This window comes from Dipodomys merriami, unplaced genomic scaffold (genome assembly GCF_024711535.1).
Source record: "Dipodomys merriami isolate MVZ:Mamm:240054 unplaced genomic scaffold, mDipMer1.0.p SCAF_5, whole genome shotgun sequence".
Lineage (NCBI taxonomy): Eukaryota > Metazoa > Chordata > Mammalia > Rodentia > Heteromyidae > Dipodomys > Dipodomys merriami.
The window spans coordinates 66,058,991-66,085,564 of record NW_027206068.1 but is presented as its reverse complement, the minus strand read 5'-3'; positions in this window follow the sequence as shown (position 1 = coordinate 66,085,564).

Genomic DNA, 26,574 nt, shown 5'->3' with positions numbered 1-26,574 from the left:
GTGCAAACCAAATGCAGTTAATGAATGAGCTGGGAAGAAAGGAGCAGCAGCTACCTAGGGAGATGCTTATATATCTCTACGGGATGATCTAGCAAATGATGATGCCATGTTAGCCATTGAACCAGGGACATGTTTATCTCAGGTCTCTTGGAACCACTTTCAATTCTGCATTTCATGTTATACCCTCTCTCTACAAATATTACCATATAAAAACATAAATCTAAAATCAGAGGGAATATTTAAGACTTATACAGCCTTAGATTTTATACTTATTACAACATAAAATTCTTTATGAGCATTTTGGAGTGTTTCATTGGAATTTTTTTTTTAATCCACATAAAGTCCCCTAAAAAAAAAAGAAATTGTTATCCATAGGATGGACCATCCCTACCAAAAACATCATCATTCTTTCTGTCTTACCTAGCACTAGTGCATGAACACATTGCCCACCTCATTTTAGCCATATTTTGCCTTTGGAGCAATGTCACAGAGATAAGGAACACAAGAGGAAGAGAAAATCTGGAAGAGGAAGCAAATTCCATTTTTACAGAGTTGACTGTTGGTTGCCTATGAGGTATCTGAGCAGAAATGTCAGTAGGAGATAGAACATGCCAGTTGGGATCTCTGGGGAGGAACCTGAATTTGAAATATACGTTTGAGCATCACTGACACACAGGGAGTAATTGAACTATGGAAGTTAATATTCTCATTTCTTTCACCGCAGTCAGACTTCTGAGTGTTACCATTTCTCCAGGGGTCTCTTAATAGATTCACGAAGTTCTCTCTTAGAGGAGTAACTTTAGCTTTATATTCCAAGTCATGAAACTTAAGATTCCTTCTTGTTTCTTATGCATTAATAATCAGTTAGGGCTGAAATGTTAACACATCGAGGGGACAAGAGAGGCCCAGGTAAAAATCACAAATTAAGACAGTGTTGTCAAGACAATCCCACGTTAAGTTTAGGGGGTCCTATAGAATGCTTAAGTAATAGGATAAATACAAATGTAATGATATAAATTTAGCTCTCTCAATGAAATCCTTATTTAAGAACAATCACTATAGAGAAATTAATGAGGATATTTATACTCCTCAAATATTTGCTTCTATACAGTATTTTTTGAGGTAATGTAACCATCACCACTTGCAGGAATCCTCATCTGAATATTTTTATTTGGCTAGAGTCCATATTCAAGATGACACCTCTTTGGAAAACATTAGTACTCATGTTGTGTGTGTGTGTGTGTGTGTGTGTGTGTGTGTGTGTGTGTGTGTGTGTGTGTGTGTGTGTGTGTGTGTGTGTGTGTGTAAGACTCTATTCAAGATGACGTCTCTTTGGAAAACATTAGTACTCATGGTGTGTGTGTCTGTGTGTGTATGTCTTTGTGTGTGTCTGTGTGTGTACATGTGTGCCTGTGTGTCTGTGCGTGTCTCTGTGTGTGTGCACACTTACATGTACATGGACATATACATAAATGATCATACCTCTCATTTTCTATTTTTCATCAATGAATAGTCTAAAGAACAGTGAAAGAAGTTGTTCCTTGAAAATAGAAATTAATCAAATATAAAAATGGAGCCATAATTGCTCCATGAGCTTCAACTTTTGTAATTATATCTACCATTTTAGGGGAGGAGAGAAATAATTAAATCTCTGTTTGATTATTCTCCATGCATCCTGTCTCCTCTAATAATATTCTTTTACCAGTTCATATTCCTCCCTCTTAAATATTTAAAAGCCTTCTAATAATTTTCCATCTAGTGTGTACCTAGCCAGATGTGGCATGTTTAATTAAAGGCTTTGCCTTCACCTAGAGTTTATAATAGGTTTGGTTAGCCACTTTGGGAAAAAAAACTTACAAAAACAAATGATTATAAAACACTACATGGACTTTCAATTTTAAACAAGGTCTTTCGAGTTGCATGGATTTATCTATCTTAGGCACATCCTAGGATATATGCGGTCTTCTTATAAAATACAACAATAGAACCAGCTTCATCACTGAGTATAAAATCAAGGCATCATAAAAGATGATCTTTGGCTTTACTTTCTCATTTTAGGTCATCTACATTACAAGATAAGAGATTTGTAACAATTTAAGGAAGTTTAGCAAAAGATGATTGTTAAAGCTACCAAAGACCATGTAGATTTTCAAGTACAAATTCTATGTTTCTCACCCAAAACTAAAGAATAAAACTACATGGAAATCATTTCACATAAACAGAGTTATTCCTGAAGGGCAAAGCTTCTATGTTTGACTCTAAAATGAATGTTTTCCCATAAGTTTACTGTGCATGAAATATATAGTTTTTAATTGGGAGCAAAAATACTTTTCATTATTTTTCACACTGAACTAGGATTAAATTTCTGTTCCCTCAATAATGAAAATTTCAGAAACATTAAAAATTCTTAAGTGAGGCTTCAGTGGTTCATGCTTGTAATTCTAGCTACTCAGGAGGCTGAGATCTGAGGATTACAGTTTGAAGTGACCCAATCCATGAAGAAAAGTCCGTGAGGCTCTTGTCTCCAATTAGCCACCAAACATACAGAAGTCGAGCTCTGTGGCTCAGGCGGTAGAACATCAGTCTTGTGAAAAACTAAGTTAAATAACAGTACCCAGGGCCTGATTTTAAGCCCAAGTACCAACACAAATTTCTTTTTAAATTCTCATTAAAAATCTTATTCCTTGGCTACATTCTTCTGATGCTACCAACATTTGCGTATCATAATCTTTAATTGGCTAAGAAAACACTTAAATACATTGGTACTATTAAAACTTACTTATCTTAGAGGAAAAAAACAACTTAGTTATCTTGACCACAAGATTGATGAATGAACTTGTCGAAGTAAGTTTGGAAATCTGCTGTCTTGTCACTATTTTTGTTCCTTCCATGAACCAATACAGAAGGCCTCAGAAGTACTTACTCATGTCTTTGTTCTTTCTGTTTTTCCTAGCTATTAATAATTTAACTTTCTGATAAAAATACTACAGCTCATTTGCTAAAACCTATTGTAAAGCTTTTTTTCAGTGACCAGCATGATTTTGCTGTCATCTCTGAGATCCATAAAATTATTCTTAAAACATCAAGTAAAAGAACTGAAAACAAATGCTGCTTTATCTATACCAAATTTGGACTTAGGTAAAAATGGGCTATGATATCTAATAACTACAAGTTCTTTTTTTTTTTTTTTTGTCGGTCGTGGGGCTTGAACTCTGGGTTTGGACCCTGTCCCTGTACTCTTCAGCTCAAGGTGAATCCTCTACCGCTTGAGCCACAGCAGCATTTCCGGTTTTCTAGCAGTTTATTGGAGATGAGTCTCACGTACTTTCCTGGCCGGGCTGGCTTTGAACCGCGATCCTCAGATCTCAGCCTCCTGAGTAGCTAGGATTACAGGTGTGAGCCACTGGTGCCCGGCTACAAGTTCTATTATGGTTTACTTTTCTGACTAGTATTTTTTTTTTGAGTGGCAGTGTGGATCAAGGTGGTAGAACAATATCCTTGAGCTAAAAGACCTCAAGGATAGCACCCAGGCCCCAATTCAGGCCTCACGATCACCACCACCAACAAAAAATGCTTACAAAATATTTTCTACAAGTCTTTCCATTTCCTTATGAACGGTACAATATCATTCTTTCTGATGGATGAATAAAATGCCATTATGCATATAGACCACATTTTCTTGGAAAAAGTTATATTAGTGGAAGTAAGACAGATCCAAAGAAATATAGGTTGCATCGTCTCCCTCATTTGTGGTAACTAGAATGTGCCTATAAATCTACAAGTAAACATCCTGAATGGTTAAGAAAATACACTGGGGCATGATAATTATACAGGACTCCAGAGAGTCACACAGCAAGCCCAAAGGAAGGTATTTATGGGAGTAGATCACAAAGACTCGATAATTATGTGCATATGATCATAAAAAATAATGCTTTACAAAAGGAATTCCAAGAAAAGGAAAGAAGAGGTTTTTTTGTTGCTGATGCTGTTGTTCCTGTTTTTGTTGTCTTTTTCTTTCAGCTTTTTTTGTTAGTTGGTTCATATTTGGGAGAGTAAAGGATGACACAGAAAAAGTAAAACAAAGGGTGAATGAATACGACAGTGGTGCTTGCTAGCACTATGTGGGAAATGAACTGTACTATTTGTGGGTGGAGACAGGAGGGAAAATCTGGGAAAGACTGAGGGAATGGGAGACATGGTTCAAAAAGAATTGTACTCATTACCTACCGACTCATGTAACTGTAACTCCTCTGTATATCATCTCTACAATAACAATAAAATGTATTTTAAAAGCTGGGCACCAGTGGCTCATACCTGTAATCTTAGCTACTGAAGAAGCTCAGATCTGAGGATCGTGGTTCAAAGCCAGCCTGAGCAGGAACATCGGTGAGACTCCTCTCCAATTAACCACCAGAAAACCAGAAGTGGTGCTGTGGCTTAAGTGGTAGAGTGTTCACCTTGAACTGAAGAGCTCAGAGACAGTACCAGGCCCAGAGTTCAAGCCCCATGACCAACAACAACAACAAAAAGTATTTTAAGACTAAATAAAAGTATTTTCTCTAAGTGTAGAAAATTTTGCTTTTTGGGTTTTTTTCCATCATTTTGAGATATTGTGTGCATTGTTGTTTTGTTTTGTTTAGTTTTTTGGTTGTTCATGGGTCTTGAACTAAGGATCTGGCTGCTGTACCTAGCTCTTTCATTTAAGGCTAGTGCTCTATCACTTTGAGCCACAGTGCCACTTCCATGTTGTGTTGTTTAATAGCTTGCATTTCTGTAAATTCTTTGTTTCCTTTTTTTTGGTAACAATTCATAGCTTTATGTTAATCACTGATTTTCAGCAATTTTATTAAGGTTTACCATGCTATAATTCTCTGTGTATTCTACTGCCTACTTGCTTGCTTGCTCCCTTCTCCCTTTCTTTCTTTTCTTTTCTTTTCTTTTCTTTCTTTCTTTCTTCCTTCCTTCCTTCCTTTCTTCCTTCCTTCCTTTCTTTCTCTTTCTTTCTTTCTTTCTTTCTTCCTCTCTCTCTTTCTCTTTCTTTCTCTCTCTCTTTCCTTCCTTCCTTCCTTCCTTCCTTCTTCCTTCCTTCCTTTCTTTCTTCCTTTCTCTTTATATTCTTTGTTTCTTTGAAGTTTACATCTATATGTTTAGTTTGCATCCAACTCTAAGCTTGTCATCACTAATTCTTCAAATATTTTCCCTAATTCTATCATGTTTGTTGGACTGGCCGATGTTTAATTGCCTATTGCTGAGTCTTTGATTTTTATTTTTTTCTCTAAGTTTCATTTTGACAGTTCCTACATGCTGCATTTATGGATGTTTTTATATGTAGTAAACATGTGGTTATAACACCCCTGTTCTGCATTGCTTCAGGTTAAAAACTAAATTTTTTTTTCTGTTTTTCCTCAGCTTTTTTTAAAATTTAATTTTATTTGTGAACATACTGTACAGAGGAGTTACAATTACATGGGCAGGATAATGCGTACATTTCTTACCAAGCATTGCAGCCTCCTCCTTTGTTTACCCTTCACATCCCTTCCCAGCCTCCCCCCTCCCCCCCAATCCCAATCCTTCGCCTTCCCCCCCTTCCCCCCCCCCCCCGCACCGACATTGTAAAGCTCGTTTTGGACATGACAACTTGTACTTCTCATTGTTGCAACATGTCCACCTGTATCCTTAATCAACTAGTTTTTCCCCATCTCCTCCACAAGTTATACTGACATCAAATATAGTGAAAGCAGGGGTTATACTGTGGGGGAAGGACTTACAAAGCAACAAAGAGATAATCTTATAAATGCGTTAGAAACACATGCATGAAAGAAAAAAACATTAAAATACACATCTAAGGGTTCATTTTCCTGACATCACATTATCTGACCTTTTCCACTTGACTCATACATATACTAGATATTACAAATAAGGGAAACCATGGGACCTATGTTTCTTTGGGCCTGGCTTACTTCACTTAATATAATTTTTTCCAAGTTTTTCCATTTCCTAACAAATGGGGCAATGTCATTCTTTCTGATGGAGGCATAGAATTCCATTGTGTATATATACCACATTTTCTTGATCCATTCATCTACTGAGGGGCATCTGGGTTGGTTCCATATCTTAGCTATGGTAAATAATGCTGCAATAAACATAGTTGTGCTGGTAGCTTTAGTGTGGTCTTGTTTGTAAACATTTGGGTAAACGCCCAAAAGTGGGATTGCTGGGTCATAGGGGAGATATATGTGAAGTCTTTTGAGGAACCTCCATACTGCTTTCCAAAGTGGTTGAACAAGTTTACATTCCCACCAACAATGAAGTAAGGTTCCTTTCTGTCCACATCCCCTCCATCATCTGTTGTTGTTAGAGTTCTTGATTTTTGCTGTTCTAACTGGAGTGAGGTCATATCTCAATGTTGTTTTGATTTGCATTTCTTTTATGGCTAGGGATGTTGAACATTTCTTCATGTGTCTATTGGCCATCCTTCTTTCTTCTTCAGAGAAGTTTCTCTTTAAGTCTTTCACCCACTTATTTATTGGGCAGTTGTTTCTTTGCGGATTTGTTGTTGGGGGGTTTAATTTTTTGAGTTCCAAGTATATTTTAGATATGAGACCCTTGTCCGTTGTATGGCTAGTAAAGATCTTCTCCCAATCCGTGGGCTTTCTATTGATCTTGCTAGCTATGTCATTTGCCCTGCAGAAGCTCTGCAACTTTATGCAATCCCATTTGTCCAACCTTTCTTTGATTTGTTGTGTTTCCTGGTCTCTATTCAGAAAATTTCGGCCTGAGCCAAGGAGACCTAGGGTTTCTCCTATTCCATCCTCTAATGTTTTCAGAGTGTCTGCTTTGAGTTCAAGGTCTTTGATCCATTTGGAGTTGATTCTGGTGCAGGGTGATATATAAGGATCTAGCTTAAGTTTTCTACATGTCAGGTTAAAAACTAAATTTTTTGATCACCAGATATCATTTTCGTCTTTGTTTTCATCTTCCATCTTTTCTCCTGGTATGTTTCTATTTTTCTTTAACTCTCACTCATATTTATAGCAATCCATTTAGCAGGCCTTACCAGTTCTACTCCTTTCCCTTCTGAGTTGATTTCTCTTGACTGAATTTTCTCCTTGTTATGACTCATATTTTGCTGCATTTTTATGTCTCTGGTGATTTCTTTTATTTGATGCTGACACTAGAAGTTTTTCAGCATCTTTATTTTATTGTTTATAGTGTATAAAATTTTATTTGGGCTGGTAATTATGCTTCTTGCACATAGCTTTTCACTTGACCATGATATTTTCAAGGTTTCTTTGGAAAAACTTCTAGGAGTTTTTAACTCAAAGTCCATCCTTTTGGTGGTTTTTGTTGGTATTTATTTATCTGTTTATTATTTTAGACAGGATCCCTCCAGGTAGCCCATGATTGTCTCTAACTGGTGATCCTGTATCTGCCTGTATCTGACAAGTACTGAGATTGCAGGTGTGTACCAATGCATCCAGGTTACTTGCAACCTATTCTACCCATATCCTGAGATTCTTCCCTCCAAGGTTCCATTAACAATCCAGACTTAAGGGGAATTTTCTAGTGTCCACGAACTTAAATATATCTCAGGTCTGTGAGAGTTTGGGAATTATTAAGCTTTCTTATATCTCTGTCATTCTTCGCTGGCTTTCTATGGCTGTTCACTTTATGCATGCATAACTCACTGCATGCTTCTGGAACTATTATTCTTCAGAGATACTTGTTTTGTTGTGATCAGCTTGGAAACTGATGTGAACACGACCCTTTATTCTCAACGTGGCAAGTACCTAGTGCTGGGCTTGAAACCCTCTTCCCTGCTCCATCTCTGGGAAGGTGCATGTACACAGAAATCCAATGCAATTGTACAGCTTCTCTGCTCTTAAGGATCACACCAGTGTTTCTGGTTGTCTGATATCTGGAATTTGTACCGTCTTTTAGGTACTATGATAGGAATACAATAACAACAGGACTTTGTCATGGCCACAGCATCTCAAATATCCCCACTGTCCCTGCATTTCAGCCTATTTGCAACTCAGAACTTTGGTCATAGATTTTTTTTTCTCAAAGGATGCTATATGTTGTTCAGAGAAACTTCTACCAACTGGTTGATCCTATTTTGCACTTTTTTGTGTAAGATCATTTTATCCCTACCTGAATGTATCAAGAAATGATAACAAGTAAAGCATATATATGCTTTTTTTAAGTAGTCCATAATATTTTGGCCAGAATATTGATTAGAAACAGTTATACAGTCATGCTGCCAGAGAAAAATAATTCAGCTGAACATGTGAGGAAATGAGAATGATATCAATCATAGGCCCACGGGTGTTGTTAATGTCCCCCATCGCAAATTTCATTCCATTTCTTTTTTCTTTTTCTTTTTTGTCGGTCGTGGGGCTTGAATTCTAGGCCTGGTTGCTCTCTCTCAGCTTCTTCAGCTCAAGGCAACTGCTCTACCACTTGAGCCACAGAGCCACTTCCGGTTTTCGGAATGGTTTATTGGAGATAAGAGTCTCACAGACTTTTCCTGCCTGGGCTGGCTTTGAACCACGATCCTCAGATCTCAGCCTCCTGAGTAGCTAGGATTACAGGCGTGAGACACCGGCACTCGGCTCATCCCATTTTTTAAGGGTAAGAATGTGAAGTATTAATCTTTGAACTGGTAAGACAATGTGTTTTCTGAAAGTCTTCTTAAACTCTCTCTTGAAGGGCATTTTCCAGGCTATTTAGGAATGGATCAAAATGAGCAAAAGTAAGGTCTAACTATGTATTCTCTGGGGAAAAGACATTCCTGCCTCCACAAGAGGAACTGGTTATTGCTTGTTTGGTTGGCTGGTTGGTAAAGCAGGTAGGTTTACAGAGGAAATGTAAATGCAATACAATCCAGTAATCATCCACATTAAAGAATCCCCCAGCCTTTGTTTTACACAGTCTTCTTTAGTGGCTGTGGCAAAGTGATACAAATTCAATCCAAGTGTAGGTCCACTGGTCAGTAGAGCCATCTGTCTGTCTCCAAGTCAAGATCTTCATTTCCAGTTTCCAATCTCTAGGCATTTGATGTGTGCGAATGCTTGTGTATGTGTTTCCCTAAAGGAATCTTTCCTGCTACATCTCTTTCACTGTGATTTTTACCATCACTTCCATATGAAACTTTAATATCAAATAGTACAGAGCAAACCGATGGTACAATACTACTAACACAAAAATCCCCCAATTCTCTACATTTCTTTATTTTAGCCTCTCTTGCAAAAGAGCATGAGCTCATTTTAGTTTCAATTTTCCTTGTTGTCATATATGTATCTCATCCTTTCCCTTAGAAAAATAACGTAGACCTGGACCTATGAAGTATTAAGGAAGATAATATTTTTTCTATGTAATTCAAAGCAGGTTTTGTCATATTTAGGCCTTGATAATTTGGGATAAAATGAAGTCTTAGACCAAACATCTCTACCTTTAAGATGCTGAAATTTTGGAGGCAATTGATTTAAAAAATGTTAATTTTTTACTTTTCTCTACAGCTTGATTTTCAGTTTCCAATCTGCACTCACCATCTTATTTTAAATAGCATGTGTTTGTAGAAGTAATTGAAATAGCATATGTGTATATAGTATTATAGAAGCCAGTGGTATTACTAGAGCTCCTTACTATAAACAGACATTTAGATAATGAGAATAAGACTGAAGACACACAGAAAGTGAGGATGAATGAATAGAGGGAAACAGAGCAAGAAAAAATTAAAAGCATTTCTCATTCAAAATATAAAACATCCCCAGAAATCAGTTTCAAAAAAAACTTCAAAAGATTTAAACAGATTTTTTTTTTGCTTCTTTCAAATTTTCAGGCTTGGAAACTAAGTCACTATCAAAAGCTTAAGATATAACATTTAATACGCTCTCAAATAAATGTACAGTTCTTAACATTACCAGGACTTTCTTACATCCATTAGCATACTTCAATGTTCTAGCAATGCTCTCATTGATCTAAACAGCTAGCATCACAGATTGGAACTGTGGTCTATGGGTTCACCGCTTCCTTTATTCAGCAGCCTTATTTGTCAATCATTAAATTGATCCCATAAACAATGTAAGATTTGACAAAGAAAATGTCACGAGAGTTGCAGCATTTGGAGACAAGCTGATCGAGAAATACTGTAAAATAGAATTTTGCTTGTAAAGACAAAAGGGTGAGAAGCCTGGAAATCAAAATTTGTGAGATGTAAAAGAAGTTGCAATCTAAAACCTGTCTTACAACCATCACAAAGTTAATCCACACAAAACAGCCAGAATAAAAGGCACATGTAATAGATTTCTAGCAGTTCATGTAAGGAAATGAGCTAGCTGCACTTCACTCATTGTCTCCATAAGCTAGCTGGATGTTCTCATTTGACCACCTAGACTTATTCTCTGCCATTTCCTGCCCTAGAAAATAGGTTTCCACTACTGGGTGACTTCTGGCGGGAATTAGCCATTGGAAGGTCAAAAAGCAGGAGAAAAGAACAGTAGCAGTAACAGAACATTAGTTGTGAAGCTCTGTAATCACACACACACACACACACACACACACACACACATGCACACACAAAATGATTGATTCAGCTCTCTATGGCTTTTGGAACACTGGTTGTTCATTCATTTCTTCAAACTTGGAAACAATAGTATATTCCTACTAGGAATATATACTACCAGGATGCAAATTTTTACTGGCTACTTTAACCTTGATCACAATTTTGTAAGTATTTCATTCACTAAAATATCTTAATCTGAGCCCTTTCAGGTGAATTTGACTTTCTGTCAGGAATTGAATTCATATAACAGACATTTGTTATGTACATTAGTGAACATTCATATAGGTTCTCCTTTGCCAACAGTAAGTACAAGAACATAATAGTGCATGTGTTCAAGTGAACACAAACTCATAAGCATAGCTTATTTGAAGAAATACAGACTGATACAATAAATCTGAGAAATTACAAAAGTCATTATTATTATGTGTGTATAGATAGATATAAATATCTAGATAGATATAGATACATAATATATAGTACCAAAACATGTTGAGTTTGTTTTTCTCATATGGATTAGGAAAATGCTAGCCAGGTTTTTGTTCAATTTCCTGATGTCTCTAGTCATGGTGACCTTTAGTAAAAAAAAAAACAAAATTACAGTGGGATAGAGTTTGGTGTACTGTTTAGACCTACATTAACACAGGAGTTAAGAATGGGAATGGACATGTTTTTTTCTTTTATCATCTTTTTTCTTTTCTTTTTTTTGTTGGTCATGGGGCTTGAATTCAGGGCCTGGGTGCCGTCTCTGAGCTCTTATGCTCAAGGCTAGTGCTCTACTACTTGAGCCACGCCTCTACTTCTGGTTTTTGAGTGGTTAATTAGATTTAAGAATCTCCTGGGGACTTTTCTGCCTGGTTTCAAACCATGATCTTCAGATCTCAGCCTCTTGAGTATCTAGAATCACAGGCATGAGACATTGGCACCCATCTGGGACATTTTCTTATGTGTAACTTGGTAAGACAGGCTTCTGTGATAGGCTTTATTACAGAACGACATCTCCATTTTCCAGTGATAAATACTGCTATGGGTGGACCTACTATGTGCCACATGCTGTGCTTGCACTTTTCATGTTGTACTTTTATTTACTTTTTGCAAACAGCATGGTAGCTGTTAGTATTTCCATTATATTAAGAGAATGCAGTCATTAGGCTCAATGTACATATATGGACTTGGAACCAGTGGTAATTTGAGGGGATGGGTAAGGTTAGGAGAGATAGAACAATGACAGAGGTAACATTGAACAAGAGGCTCTGTACACATAAACTGATATGTTCACTTGAAAACTCTTTGTATAACTACTCAAAGATAATAAAAATAAAGAGAAAGAGGTAAAAAGCACTACATTAAGTTCTTCATGCTTACAAATCCACTTTTTAATTCTTACTAAGTCATGACTGTAAACTAGTAATATATAAGCCCACTGCAGTTTTGAGCAGCTTTAACTATAGAAACCTCATTCTCATGTAAACATGTTCCCATATAACTTCTCTTGCTCATTCAATTTCTACACCTTAGTGCCATCCTCAGTACATCTCATCCCCTTGCTACATAGTCGTCTTGTTCCTGTATTTTTGCATCTAGTTGTGGCAATCTGATTACATTTTTATTTTTTCCACTAACTTTTCAACAGCTTCCCTAACTCTTTCTCAGCCGTGTGATCCAAACAGCACTGAATGATAATTTATTTCTCTGTCCTAAGCTTTTCCCATCACCCTGAAGACATTTCCTATATCAGAAGTTGATCACTCGGAGCAATAATTCTACTCTTGCACAACTTGCATCCAAATGCCTCTCTCTCTGATAATGTTTTGCTGCACAAAATCCATTCTCCTCACATATCAGAGTAATCAGTCTGCAACACATGATGGCTGGAAATCAAATCTTGCCTAATGTGATCTGAATTTGCCTACACTTGACTCCCTATTCAATTAGACAGGATCATATCCAGGTCTGTGCAGAAGAAGAGGAGGAGGAGGAAAAGGAGGAGGAGAAAGAGGATGACAATGAGGAGGAAGAGTGTTTGGTAAGTTATTAACCTTGTTTCCTAGGAGATTCTTTTACCCCAAAATAACTTGTCCACATTGAACCTCATCTAGGTATTATTCAGGGTTTCAGAGAAGAGATTCTATTTTTTTTCAGATAACTGGCCCAATTGTCCTCTGATTTGTGAATTATACTACACAATTTGGAACCACTGTCCCTATTATTGGGCAATCAGTCTGATAATAAATGCATTCATAGCTGTGTTCCAATAGACAAAGCTTGCAATTAGCAGGTATTGATGAGAAGAAATGTTCGTGCAAGGATTCATTCAAAAATATATTCTGAGTATCGTCTACAATGGCAGGGCTTCCTTGAGAGTGCACAGGAAAATGAGACCCTTCCCCAAGTCTTACAAGCAGAACTCTTCTATACTTTGAGTATCTGGTATGACAAATTGTCCTATTCTAGTTAGAAAGATTTTCAACAGAAAAGACAAAAATATCCTGACCTTCTTCACATGGCCTCCATTATCAAAAACAAAGAGAAGTGAAGATGAAGATTAATAGAAGGGACTATTTACTAGCTACAGGAATCATAAAAATTGAGTATGTTTGCTTGTATTTTTGTTTGTTTTGGTTTTTGTTTGTTTATATCTATTTTTTTGTTTGTTTTTAAATGACATTTATACAGCACTAAAGCAACTGTAAGATAACCTCTCATCTGCTTACTGAATAACTTACATCAAAGTATCAAAGCTCACAGTGGGTACAACCGACATGCAACAACCTAATTATATATGTATATTTTTAAAGCTCACTGGAATGGTTGGATGTCAGAAGAGGTAGTTCCTAACCTTAGCTCCATCTCTAACAAGTGCATGAACAGGAAGGATTTCCCATCATATTCTAAGCCCTCCATTTCTCTTCTGTAAGTGAAATGCTGGTATTTGATTGTCTTGTGGCTCTTCAGAGCTCTAATTTTTCTGATTCTATCACTTTGCATGAAAATCTAGTGAAGACTACAGAAGGAGCCAGCTTGTCCATTTGCAGTGAGGGTTCCTGGCATAGGAATTCAGGACTCCATGTGGGAGGATGTGATTATAGTACAATCATTATGATTCATCAAAAGGATAAATTCCCCTGTTGGTTATACACATACACACCCCCACCCTTCCCACTCACAACTTCTACTTCCTGGTTTAGGAACAGTCTAAAAGTAGGAGAAAGACGTGGGTGGAGTGGGAAGAAGGGAGCGGGAAGTGTTCTCTATTTGCACAGCTTTCTCCTGCTCATTTGTACCACCTACAGTGCTTCTTTATTCTTTCTTACTAAATGTTTATTATAACCAGACAGAAAGTAATAAGTCAAAATAGTTATTGTCACTCCTGTTCAAGTATAATCAGCTCAGTTCAAACCTTCGCATACATGCACCGGTGACGGCCTCAGTTCGCTGAGTAAATTAAAAGAAATAAAAATTAGGAGATTCAGTCATGCCTGTGAGAAGAAATCATTCCATAACTAAGGCACTAAGGACACATTTCTATGCCTATAAGCGAGAGAAAAATGACCAAAATTGACCTTTAAAAGCAATTTTCCACCTTTTGTACTCTGGTAGAGGGAGTCCAATCTTAAGTAATCAAATTGCGTCAAAGCAGAGATGATAAGTCAATTTTATTAGCAGACAATATTGAGCTCAAGGACTCCCTAGATGAGGGAGCTAGCCCTGCTTCTCTCTAGATTGCAGCAGGGAAACTGCTGGACTCAGAGTACTTCAACAACTGTGAGAAATCTATGCCAACCGAAGGGACTTCACTGAACTTTCTGTGGACCTCAAAATTAAGTACCACTTCTGGTGGGAATGAGGGACCAGCAATTCATTCCTCTACAATTCTTCTTGCTATATACCTCTATAAATCCCAGAAATAATGGTCAAAAGTAGCACAAAGGATCCCTGGCTGGATCAGCAACACAGTATCAGGAGTTTTATATACCCTCCTTACTCTCTAGGGTCTCCAGATCTTTAAGCCGACAATACATATAGCTACTATGGACTAACTATGGCTGCCAACATCTGTGTATTGAAGCTCTAACCTGCTGGCATTTGGAGTACTGGCTGTCAGTACTGCTTTCAAGGAGGTCATAAGGGTGTGATCCTCATGATGGGGATAGGACTTTGATGAACAGAAGAAGATACTCCCCCTGCACAAACACCAAGGGAAAAAAATCATAGGAGCTCACAAGGAGAAAGGGGCCATCCTCAAGACAAGGAAAGGGCCTTCTCCAGAGCCTAGCCATGCTGGCACCCGACCTCACCACCAGCACCAGGACTATGAAAAGCCAAATATCTGTAAAAAGCTACACATGCTGCGGTAGTCTGTAGAATTTTGCTATAGTAATTAGCACTAAGGCAGAGAGAGGCTCCATAGATCTTACTGCTAGAGGAAACTCAAATTCTACTGACAACCTTGGAAAAGACTAATGGCCCAGAACAGAACATTTATCAGAAACTCCACAAGCAAGTGTCTGGGGATATACTTTCCTTGTCTGCGGCCACTGAGATGCCTACCTGCTGCTGCTGCAGACATCAGTAGCTGGCGGTTCCTATCATCCATGTGGTCACTCAACAACTGTGTACCTAGCATCCATTTTCTTGCCAGACACTGGATGATGGAATACATCGGTGAAAAAGATAAACAACAAAATATACCCGGTAGCCAGTGGCTCACACCTGTAATCCCAGCTTCTCAGGAGGCTGAGATGTGGAGACCAGGGCTTGAAGACAGCCTGGGTGGGAAAGTCTGTGAGACTTTTATCTCCAATTAACCACTAAAAAGCTGGAAAGTGAAGCTGTGGCTCAACTGCTAGAGTACTTGAGCAAAAGAGTTCAGGGACAGTGCCTAGGCCCTAAATTCAAGCCCAGGAACAGCACCAAAGCAACAACAACAACAAAAATACATCTGTTTGTAGTTATCCTTGAGAATTCCATTCAATTAGGGATTTTAAGAAGGCAATGTGACAAATGCTGGAGGGGATGCAGAGAAAGAGGAACCCTATTACACTCCTGGTGGGAATGTACACTTATACAACCACTTTGGAAAGCAGTATGGAGGGTCCTCAGAAAGCTAAATATTGACCTCCCTTATGACCCAGTCATACCACTTCTAGGCATCTATCCTGAACAACAGAAACCAATATACAAGGACACACGCACCTCCATGTTTATTGCAGCACTGTTCACAACAGCCAGGATATGGAAACAACCCAGATGTCCCACCACAAATGAATGGATCAAAAAATTGTATCTATACACAATGGAATATTATGCAGCCATTAGAAATGACAAAATAATGGCATTTGCAGGGAAATGGATGGAGCTAGAAGAAATCATGTTGAGCGAGGTAAACAATGTGCAAAGAGACAAATGGCACATAGTCTCCCTGATAAGTGGATGTTAAATCCAAAATGTTAGGTGATATGACAAAATTAACAAGACTTAAGAAACAAAGGACTTCCACTCATCTGGTCAAATCACTACTAAATAACCCCATCCTGCTGATCACATGTATGGTATATATATGCACACTGAGGGAAACCAGGACGACGACACAGAACTAGAGGGAATCAGGGAAAAACAAACATAAAACAGCAGGACCCATCAGCTGCACTGGACATTGACCAAAATGAACTAAGCAACTCAATGGCAGCAATGGGAGGGAGGGAACAAGTGGGAAAGAGGGAACAGCTGATGCTGTGCAAAACAAAAGAAATGTACATATCACCCAATGTGGAAGAAATAACTGTATTGCAAAGCTCATAGAACTCATAAATGTTATAGACCATGATAGACAATTTGTCCTATGAAAGTTAGAATATGAAAGTCTGTGAGACTCTTATCTCTAATAAACTACTCAGAAACAAGAAAAAAAAAAAAAAGAAAGTTAGAATATGTTTGTGACTTTAACTAAGCTTCACTATCCCACAATACTGTGAAATTTGGGGGATTATGTAACCACTTAATCACAATAAAAATATTTGAAAAAAAAAAGAAATCATTTCTTCTCTCAGGGGAGGAACCCAAAGGCGTAACTCCTCTGAACATCTAAAATACCATTTATCAAAACAAATCCCAGGAAATGGAAATGTGGATTTGTTGGTGGTGGTGTTTGTTTTTGCTTTTTTGTTTTCTTTTTGGGGGGCATGGTGATGAAGGAGGGGCACAGAAATGGAGCGATGAAGGGTAAAAAAAATGGAGGTTAAACAAAGGCAGGCATGGTACTCAGTAAAAACAGTGTGGAAAATGAGCTATGCAATTTGTGGGCAGGCAGGGGAGGAGAAAACTATGGGAAAGCAAAGGGAGGGGTGATATTATCCAAAAGAAATGTATTCATTACCTGACTTATGGAATGGTAACCTCTTTGTACAACACCTTAATAATAACAATAAAGTTACATTTTAAAAGTCAAAAAATGAAGGCAATGTGAACTTTACCGTGTGTGCTTGAAGACAAATATTCATATATAGAACTTTAAATCGATGCATGTATGTATATATATATATATATATATGGTTCTGTCTGAGACTGGGGAACTTAATGCAATTGTCTTGGTTCTCTTCACCACTGTCCCCTGCATTTTGACTATGTTCTTGAACATGTCCCATGCTGTCATAAGCTGGTAAGTTTGTGTTGAGCTAGCATGTGCCTTTATCAGAATTCTTGTTCTCTATATCAACAGTTATTCACAGTTTAGATTTTAAATACAGTTTTCTACAAGACTGCTAAGCTGATTGCTCCTCCCCAACATACTCTGTAAATGCCAGCTGCCTGCTTTAATCTAGAAAAGGCATCTGTTGATGCAGTTCAGGGTTGTTCTGCTCTGTGATCCGCAGCTATGGGCTTTGTACGTGTTTGAATATGCTCTGGGCTCTGTACAGCACTGTGGCAATGGCTATAATTTAATAGCCCCCTAACTGACTGGAAGAAAGAAGTAATTTCCTCACTCGAATCCAAACTTAAAATAGAGTCTACATGGACCAAAACCAAACACAGAATCTCTGTTGGGCTGTTAAACATCTACGGCTTCCCGGGATTCATTATTTAAATATTATGCATTCCCAGCCAAAATAGGAAAGATGTTCTCCCTTCTTCTTCCCACTCTCATGCTTGTGTTGGATGTCAAAAACTGTCCATTCAAATCTATAGTAATAAACATTATTTACTTTTTTTGGGTCAGTCATGGGGTTGGAACTCAGGGCCTGCATGCTGTCCCTGAGTTTTCCTGCACAAGACCAGTACTCTACCACGTTGAGCCACAGCTCTGTTTCCAGTTTTTGGGTGGTTAGTTGGAGATGAGACTTTCTTGCCTAGACTGACTTTGAACTATACTCCTCAGATTTCAGCCTCTTGAGTAGCTAGCATTGTAGAGCCACCAATACCTGGCTTCTACTTATATTTAAAATGATGCCTTTCTAGAATAAAAATGTACTATGTGATTTTTTTGTTTCTCTTGTATGTTCTTCTCCCATGGTAAAACCCCTGTTTTCACTGTGATGTCAGTGCCCTGCATCTTGTATATACATTTTTCTAATTTGGGGAAGGGAAGAGAAGTAACAAAATGCTGAAATAAGGTTACAGTTTGACCCATTGTAACAATGAGATGTACACGACATTATATTGAAAGAGAACTTTACAATTTGGGAGAGTGGAGGGAGGAATTGGGGACGTGGGGAGGAAAGGCTAGGGGAAAAACAAAGAAGGAGGTAACAATGCTCGATAGGAAATGTACTCATTATCTTGCTCATGTAACTGTAACCCCTCTGTACAGTATTTTTTACAATAAAAACATATAAAAAAGAACTCTTTCAGGTTTATGACAAAATAATTTTTCTTTCTTTTCTGCTGGTCCTGGGACTTGAACTCAGGGCCTGGCCACTATTCCTTAGCTTATTTGCTCAAAGATAGTCCTCTATCACTTGAGCACAGCTCCACTTTTGGCTTTTTGGTGGTTAACTGGAGATAAGCGTCTCATGAACTTTCCTGCCCATGCTAGCTTTGAACTGTGATCCTCAGCTCTCAGCCTCCTGAGTAGCTAGGGTTACAGCTATGAGCCACTGGTACCTGGGAACAAAATGATATTTAAATCATTTTAGCTTTATAGGAAACTGATTACAGATATCATCTGAAGAGCTCCACCATATGTGTTACCCAAGTCCCTAATTGTAAGCACCTTAAAAATTTTTATTTACTTTTGTTAAAACCAATAAGTTGACATTGATGCCCTACTTTCATATCATGCATTTCACAAGTTTATTATCTTTAAACAGTTGAATGAACTTATCAGTTTATGAGTACAATGCATCTTGATGAAGGTTACCCTTTTCCTCATCTACCTCCATATCTCCTCACTCCACCAATCCTATTAAGAAGACTCTAGACTAGCACTTGGATTTCATTAGTTTTACCATTAATGCTCTTCTTCTGTTTCAGGATCTGGTCTAGGATACCACATCAGTTTGAGTTGTCATATCTCTCAAACCTCCTCTAGTCTATGTTTCTTGGCTTTTACTTGCATTTTGAGAAGTTGGTGGGTCTGACAAGTACCATCCAGACAACCTTTCTAGAGAACTGTACTCTAACTTGAGTTTAATCATATTCTCATAATTAGTTTGAGGTAATAGGTTTGGGGAATGAAAATGATACATATGATCTTGTCACATTAAATCAGGGATAGCAAAACGTCTGCAAGGCATTGCTGACGAGTGCTAGATGTCATCAATTGGACAAGACAGTGTTTGCCAGTTCTATCAACCATGACCTTGCCATTTTTCTGTTTTCCTCTTCTGTACTTTAGATGTGTATGTAACTCAATTACATTGTTTTGGGGATTGAAAATGAATAAATTACCAGAGAAATAACAAAATGTAGATACCTTAGAGTTTAATGTTTTAAAATGTTGTCATTTGTGCTCCAGTGATTTTTAATTAACAATAATATTGCACACTATTGATATTTCTTATGTGTTACTCTAGAAGTTTCATTTTTCTCTTCTTCCTTTGTAGAAACAAACTGGCGAAAAATTAATGCCAAGTGAAAAGAAGCACATTTTATATCAGCAAAGACAGAATGACAGCATGTACATACATTTATAAAAACAAAAGGCAATACAGTGCAGATCTCTCTACAAAACTTGCAAGTTATAAAGTCACACACACACACACACACATATTTCATCTTGTCTGCTCTCTTGTACTCCTTTTCTTCTTGGATCTCTTCTGCTTCCCATTGTTAAGTTATCATTTAGAGACATGTCTTTAGCAAGATTTTGAGAATATTGAACTTCCAGTTTGTGGTTGTACAAAAAAAAAATGTTTGTCCCAAATCTGGAATGATAATTTAAATGGGCATAGAATTTTGTAATCTATTACCATAAATACAGTGCTCAGGGCATTAATCAGCTTAATGACAATTGGTTGAAGGGTTAACTACTTAGTCCTTCTTTTTACTTACTTTTTAAAATTAGAATCAATTTGCTCAAGGGAGCTTGAGCAAAGTTTTATGTGTCCACATATAGATATGAGGGTCATATTTTATTTCAAGTTCTGTGATTCCATTAAAATGTGTCTAAGTGTAATTTAACTTTCTATTACTAAGGAGTCAATGTTGTTCTCTGAGGATTTAAATTTTGTAGGAGGAGTCTTCTCCCCACTATGACTTATGTTCATTGAACATATTTGCCTAGTGAGTGAGAAGACATTACCTAATTTCCATTTACAAAACATCTAATTTCCATTGCTTCATGAATTATGGCTTTATGATAATTAATCAGATTCAGCAATGCTTCTGGAACAAATGCTTTTGGTTTTGTGGTTTTGTTTTTGCTGTTTTTAGCCGACAGAACAAATTTATTTGAAAGTGAAGGCCAAGAGGGGCTCAAGGAGTCCACAACGGCTGGCTTCTTGGATGGTGTTTGAAGCCAAAGGACTGTTGATGTGGTTTTGATGCATTGAGAGTTTAGGCCTTATCTTTTCCTCTCTTGTGAATTTTATTCCTCTCCTTCTTCCACACAAACTGGTCATTTTCCATTCCATATTTTGAACTTGTATTTTTATTTAAAATAAAAATTTATTTTACCAGATTTTCTAGGTACTTGCAGAAAAGATAGTAAGATGTCTTTATCACTTCTGTCTGCCATAATTAATTGAAAATATTCAAATGCCATGTTTGAAAAAGGCATTTTTCCTTTGTAAATACAAAAATAGTACAAAATCAAATAAATATGATCCAGTTTCTCGATGTTTAAAGTCTAGTTAAATATCAGGCACACAGTCACAGAACATTTCATAAAGAGATGTTGCTAGCCAACATTGTTTAATTATTTAAATATTATATACTAGTGATTAGAAGCCTAGGCTCACAAGTCAGAATGCCACAATTTGCATTAAGGCTCCACCCTTTACCTGGTTCTGTGAATTTGAAATATATTTTTAAATATCTCTGTGCCTCAAGCCTTGTTCTCAGCTGCTAAAGCTTATGTAGTTTTGATGCATTATTAGTTATTTAAATCTTGATTGTAACATTTATCTGAATATTACTTATCTCATAGAGTAGCAGGGATGTCAAGCTGAGCAGAAACTACTTGAAACTCCAAGATTATTAGGGATACATTTTAAATTACATGCTAGTCTATGCAAAACTTATTTCACATACATAAAACAGGTCATGAATTGATTTCAAAACTTATGACGAGGGTGATTTAGCAGGGAATGGGCTTTGTGATACGAATTTGCTTGAAAACAGGTTGTACATTGATTCAAACAAACCCCAAGTGTGAAGTTGTGTGCTTGCTTGCCTTCCAATCGATTAAAACAACAGGCTGATATTTCCCATGGAATTTGGTCACTTTAGTTGAAAAGCATGTGCTACAAACTTTGAAACTAATCAGATAAATGACTGGTCAGTGGAGACTGAGAAGTAGAGCAGCTTTGTCTGGAAAGAAACTCCTAAACCTCAGCAAAATAAAATATAGAGGTACGTAGTGACTAGATTCAGCAATCATTGTAGAAGATAGAGCTGGATTCCAGCCTCTAGAGTCTTGTCCAAGTAATTATTGGAAGGTCATGGAGGAACAACAGAGGGTACTTATTTGCAAGGGATTGCTGAAATACATAATCACTGGAGGAATAGAAAATATCATTGCATAGCAGTTGCAATAAATACAGTCCAGCAAGGGGATTTGCATGAAAGTATAACATGATTAATATAACTGCGAGTTATAATGTGTATAGAGATATTGTATATCTGTTCCAAGCAAATATAAATATTCTGTTTCAACCACTTCCCAGTTAGTGAGGAAAGAGGTAAGTAAACAGTTACTAACACAATTGTTTCTCCTTGTAAAATGCAGTGCTAGTGAAAGGTCTTATGGTATCTGACAGTGAAGAGAAAAGTGACAGGATTGCCAAATTGTACAATGGCAGAAGAAAACTTGTTCTTCCTGAATGAAATTTTTTTAAAAATTCAATAATTTTGAATTCTTTCCAAGCTAGACTTGATGTTTCACTGTTCATTTTACAGTTTTTTCATCAATTTAAAGTTAGATTACAATTTGAAAAAATGTGTGATACATAAATAAGGCAGAAAGGTTATTTCAAACATTGTGATGTAAATATTACTTTTGTAAACTAATTAGATAAACTGGTCTTTTATGGTGAGATGCTAAACCAACTTATTTTATGGTACAATTTATTTATTGTTTGTTTGTTTGTTTTTTGTTTTGGTGGGTCATGGGGCTTTAACTCTGGGCTTGGGCATTGTCCCTGTGTTCTTCAGCTCAAGGCGAGCGCTCTACTGCTTGAGCCACAGCACCACTACCGGGTTTCTAGTGGTTTATTGGAGATAAGAATCTCACGGGCTTTCCTGCCGAGTTGGCTTTGAACCGTGATCCTCAGATCTCAGCCTCCTGAGTAGCTAGGATTCAGGCGTGAGCCACCGGTGCCCGGTTTATGGTTTAATTTAATATGCAATCTTGTTTTTAATTTGACCTAAGTATTATTTAGCTAGGTTTTTTGTTATATTCTCACTATTGTAGTCTACTTCACAGTACTTCTGTACTCAAACACTAAATCTTGACAACTTAATCTTAAGCAATCAATAATACCCATGAATTAATATTTGTGAACAAGAATATTTCCTTGAGTCCTACGCTAGAGAAACATACCAAGTGTGCCATCACAGTACAGAGAGTTTGGCCAGAGAGGGAAAATTCAGGCAGCTTGGTTAAGGAGACAGATCTGAGCACTTGCTGGTGCCTGCAGCAGTGGCGGTGGCAGCTGTGGCTGCCATATCAATAGAGAGAGCCGCAAGCAAACCAGAGACCCCACCAAGAGATTGGTTACAGACATAGGGGAAATACAATATCCTCCCCCCTCAAAAAAAAATCAACATCATGAAAATGGCAATACTTCCCAAGACTATCTACAAGTTTAATGCTATACCTATCAATATTCCAACCTCATTCTTCAAGGAAATAGAAGAAGCAACCCAAAATTTTATATGGAATGATAAAAGACCCCAAATATCAAAAAATATCCTTAACAGAAAGAACAGGACTATCAATGCCAAATTTCAAACTCTACTACAAAGCCATAGTAATCAAAACAGCTTGGTACTGACCTCAGGACCAATGGGATCGAACTGAAAACCCAGAAATGAACCCACAGACTTATAGCCACCTAATCTTCAATAAGGGAGCTAAAAAAATAAAATGGAAGAAAGACAGCCTCTTCAGTAAATGGTGCTGGCAAAATTGGTTAATCACTTGTAGAAAACTAAAGCTAGATCCTTTTTTTTTTTTTTTTTGTCAGTCATGGGGCTTGAACTCTGGGCCTGGGCATTGTCCCTCAGCTCTTCAGCTCAAGGCAAGCACTGTACCACTTGAGCTACAGTGCCACTTCTGGTTTTCTAGCAGTTTATTGGAGATAGGAGTCTCACAGTCTTTCCTGACCAGGCTGGCTTTGTACTGCGTTCCTCAGATCTCAGCCTCCTGAGTATCTAGGATTACAGGCATGAGCCACCAGCGCTCTGGTTGAGCTAGATCCTTATATATCACCCTGCACCAGAATCAACTCCAAATGTATCAAAGACTGGAGTCAAAGCAGATACCCTGAAAACATCACAGGACGGAATAGGAGAAACCCTAGGTTTCCTTAGCACAGGCCAAAATTTTCTTAACAGAGACCCAGAAACACAACAAATCAAAGAAGGTTGGACAAATGGGATTGCATGAAATTGCAGAGCTTCTGCATAGCAAAGGACATAGTAGCAAGATCAATAGAAAGCCCACGGAATGGGAGAAGATCTTCACTAGCCATATAAAAGACAAGGGTCTCATATCTAAAATATACTTGGAACTCAAAAGATTAAATCTCCCAATAACAAATCTTCAAAGAAACAACTGCCCAATAAATAAGTGGGCTAAAGACTTACAGAGAAACTTCTCTGAAGAGGAAAGAAGGATGGCCAATAGACACATGAAGAAATGCTCAACCTCCCTAGCCAGAAAAGAAATACAAATCAAAACAACATTGAGATACCACCTCACCCTAGTTAGAATGGCTATAATCAAGAACTCTAATAACAACAGATGCTGGAGGGGATGTAGACAGAAGGGAACCCTACTGCATTGTTGGAGGGAGTGTAAACTTGTTCAACCATACTGGAAAGCAGTATGGAGGTTCCTCAAAAGGTATAATGTTTTATATGTGCTGTTTAATTAATTGTTTTTTTTTTAAGTTTCATGTGGATTTGGCTTTTATGTTCAATATATTGAATTTAAAAAACTATCAAAATGCCATCTGTAAAGTTTCCAGTGTGTCATTCAAACATAGAATGACAAAAGCATTGTCATAACAAATAACATACAGTAGATTCACTGTTTATGTTCTCGCTGTCCTCCTCTTCATCCCCCAATACAATATGAATATAATTGGAGACAAGGCTTCTGAAAGTTCTTAGGATTGGATGAGGCCATGAGGGTGGGCGGTCACATTGAGATCAATGCTTTCTGAGAGTTAGTAGTGTCACCAGAGCTCTTCACTCTGCATGTACACCACAGAGGTCCCCTAGCCAAATACATTCATATTATAGGATAAGACATTAATTCAATATTTTGAAGAGGGACCATAATTTTTTTTAAAAAGGAAAAAGTAAAACAAATGAACCTGGCTATATAAGAAATGGACAAAATTAAGGAATCATTTAATGACTTAAAAATATTTATACCAAGGGAAAAGTATTTGCACAGAAATCTTAATCTAAATTTAGTATTTTAAATAATAATATTGGTATTATTTTTTCCGAGTGTTAACTGTATCTTTCTAAATATATATATTTTTTATTGTAAATATACTATACAGAGGGGTTACAGTTACATGAGTAAGGTAATGAGTACATTTCCTATTGAGCATTGTTACTCCCGCCTTTGTTTTTGCTTACTATCCCTTCCCTCCCCACTCCCCCAATTCCTCCCTCCCACCCTGAAGTTGTAAAGTTTATTATCAACATACTGTCTTGTACATCTCATTGTTACAATGGGTTAACCTATATCCTTGTTTCAGCATTTTATTTTTAAGGGGAGATAAAATACACATATATATTAATGGCTTAAAAATCATTTTTATATAAAATAAATATTATTCTAGTAAAATGAGACTCTCAGGCCAGATAATAGTATATAAACGTAATCTATTCTCAAAATGAATAGCACTCCTTGAAGGAAAAGCTGAGTTAGTGGTGATAAATATGCATGACAAACCTGGGATATTTAGTTATATCAGAAACTATAAAATTAAATTATATCACTGTCTGAAATGTCTAAAAGAGTTAACCTGAAGAGACCTTCAGCAGGTCAGATGGGAGAGTTGGACATCACAACAAAAACAACTAATTGAAGCAGTTCAAATGTGAAAAATCATAAGTTCATGACTTTAATAAAACAAAAACACAAAGTTATTGCTTATTTTTAGATATTTCTAGACCATCAATTCAGTCTTAAAATCTAGCAAATACAAGATTTAAAAGCAAAGCACTGGCTTGTTTTACAGACAGAATGTATTTAATTCATGTTAATTAATTAGTTGGCATGAAAAAATTCCTTATGGCCTTAGAAAGCCACATCATACTAAAATTACAATTTGTTAAATAAATTATAAATCCTACCTACAAGCTCAAGTGGATCCCAATGTACATTTCTAATTTACATGCATGTTTCACATAACTGTGGATACTATATTTTCTGAAACAAAAATCAGGACAGGATATCTGACTACAGGACCAAATACTTTAATCTGTCATTGCCTTCCAATGTCAGTAATATAACATCATTTAAGCACATTCTCTTCATATTCTCTCATTAGTTTTAGCCAAGGACAGTTTCTTCATTCAGAGTCTGAAAGTTTGCAGAATCATCATAAACCAAATAATCACTAGACTGAAGTAGGAGCAGTAATTTTGTCTCCACTCTCAGGAGGACTAAAGGCTCTTTATAGATTCATTTCAGCCACATTATTGTTTCAATATGCATTTGAGTACAGGGAGTTTTGAGATAGGAACGTATCTATTATTTTAACAGTCAAATATAATGAGTTCCAAATAGATTTTCAAACATGTATTTTTCCAAAAGAGGACACTTTTCCCACAAGAATCAGTTCCAGTTTTACTTACATCGTGTTTGTAGGAAGACATTTGAAAAAAAAAAAATCCCTCAATTTCACACAATCTTTACCTAACTTGTGAAAGCTGTTTTCAGGCAAAGCTTCATGCGCCATTCTCATTGACAGACTCTAAAGGAGCAGAAATATGGACCCTAGATCTCATTTTCCTCAAAGTACAATTTTAAAAATAGATTTCAGTAATCCCTCTGTACATCACTTCTATAATAACAATAAAATGAATGAATAAAAATATTTAACGTGCAATTGAATTATTTTGGAAAGGTTCTATCTGAAGAACCAAAGGCATGCGCTCTCCAT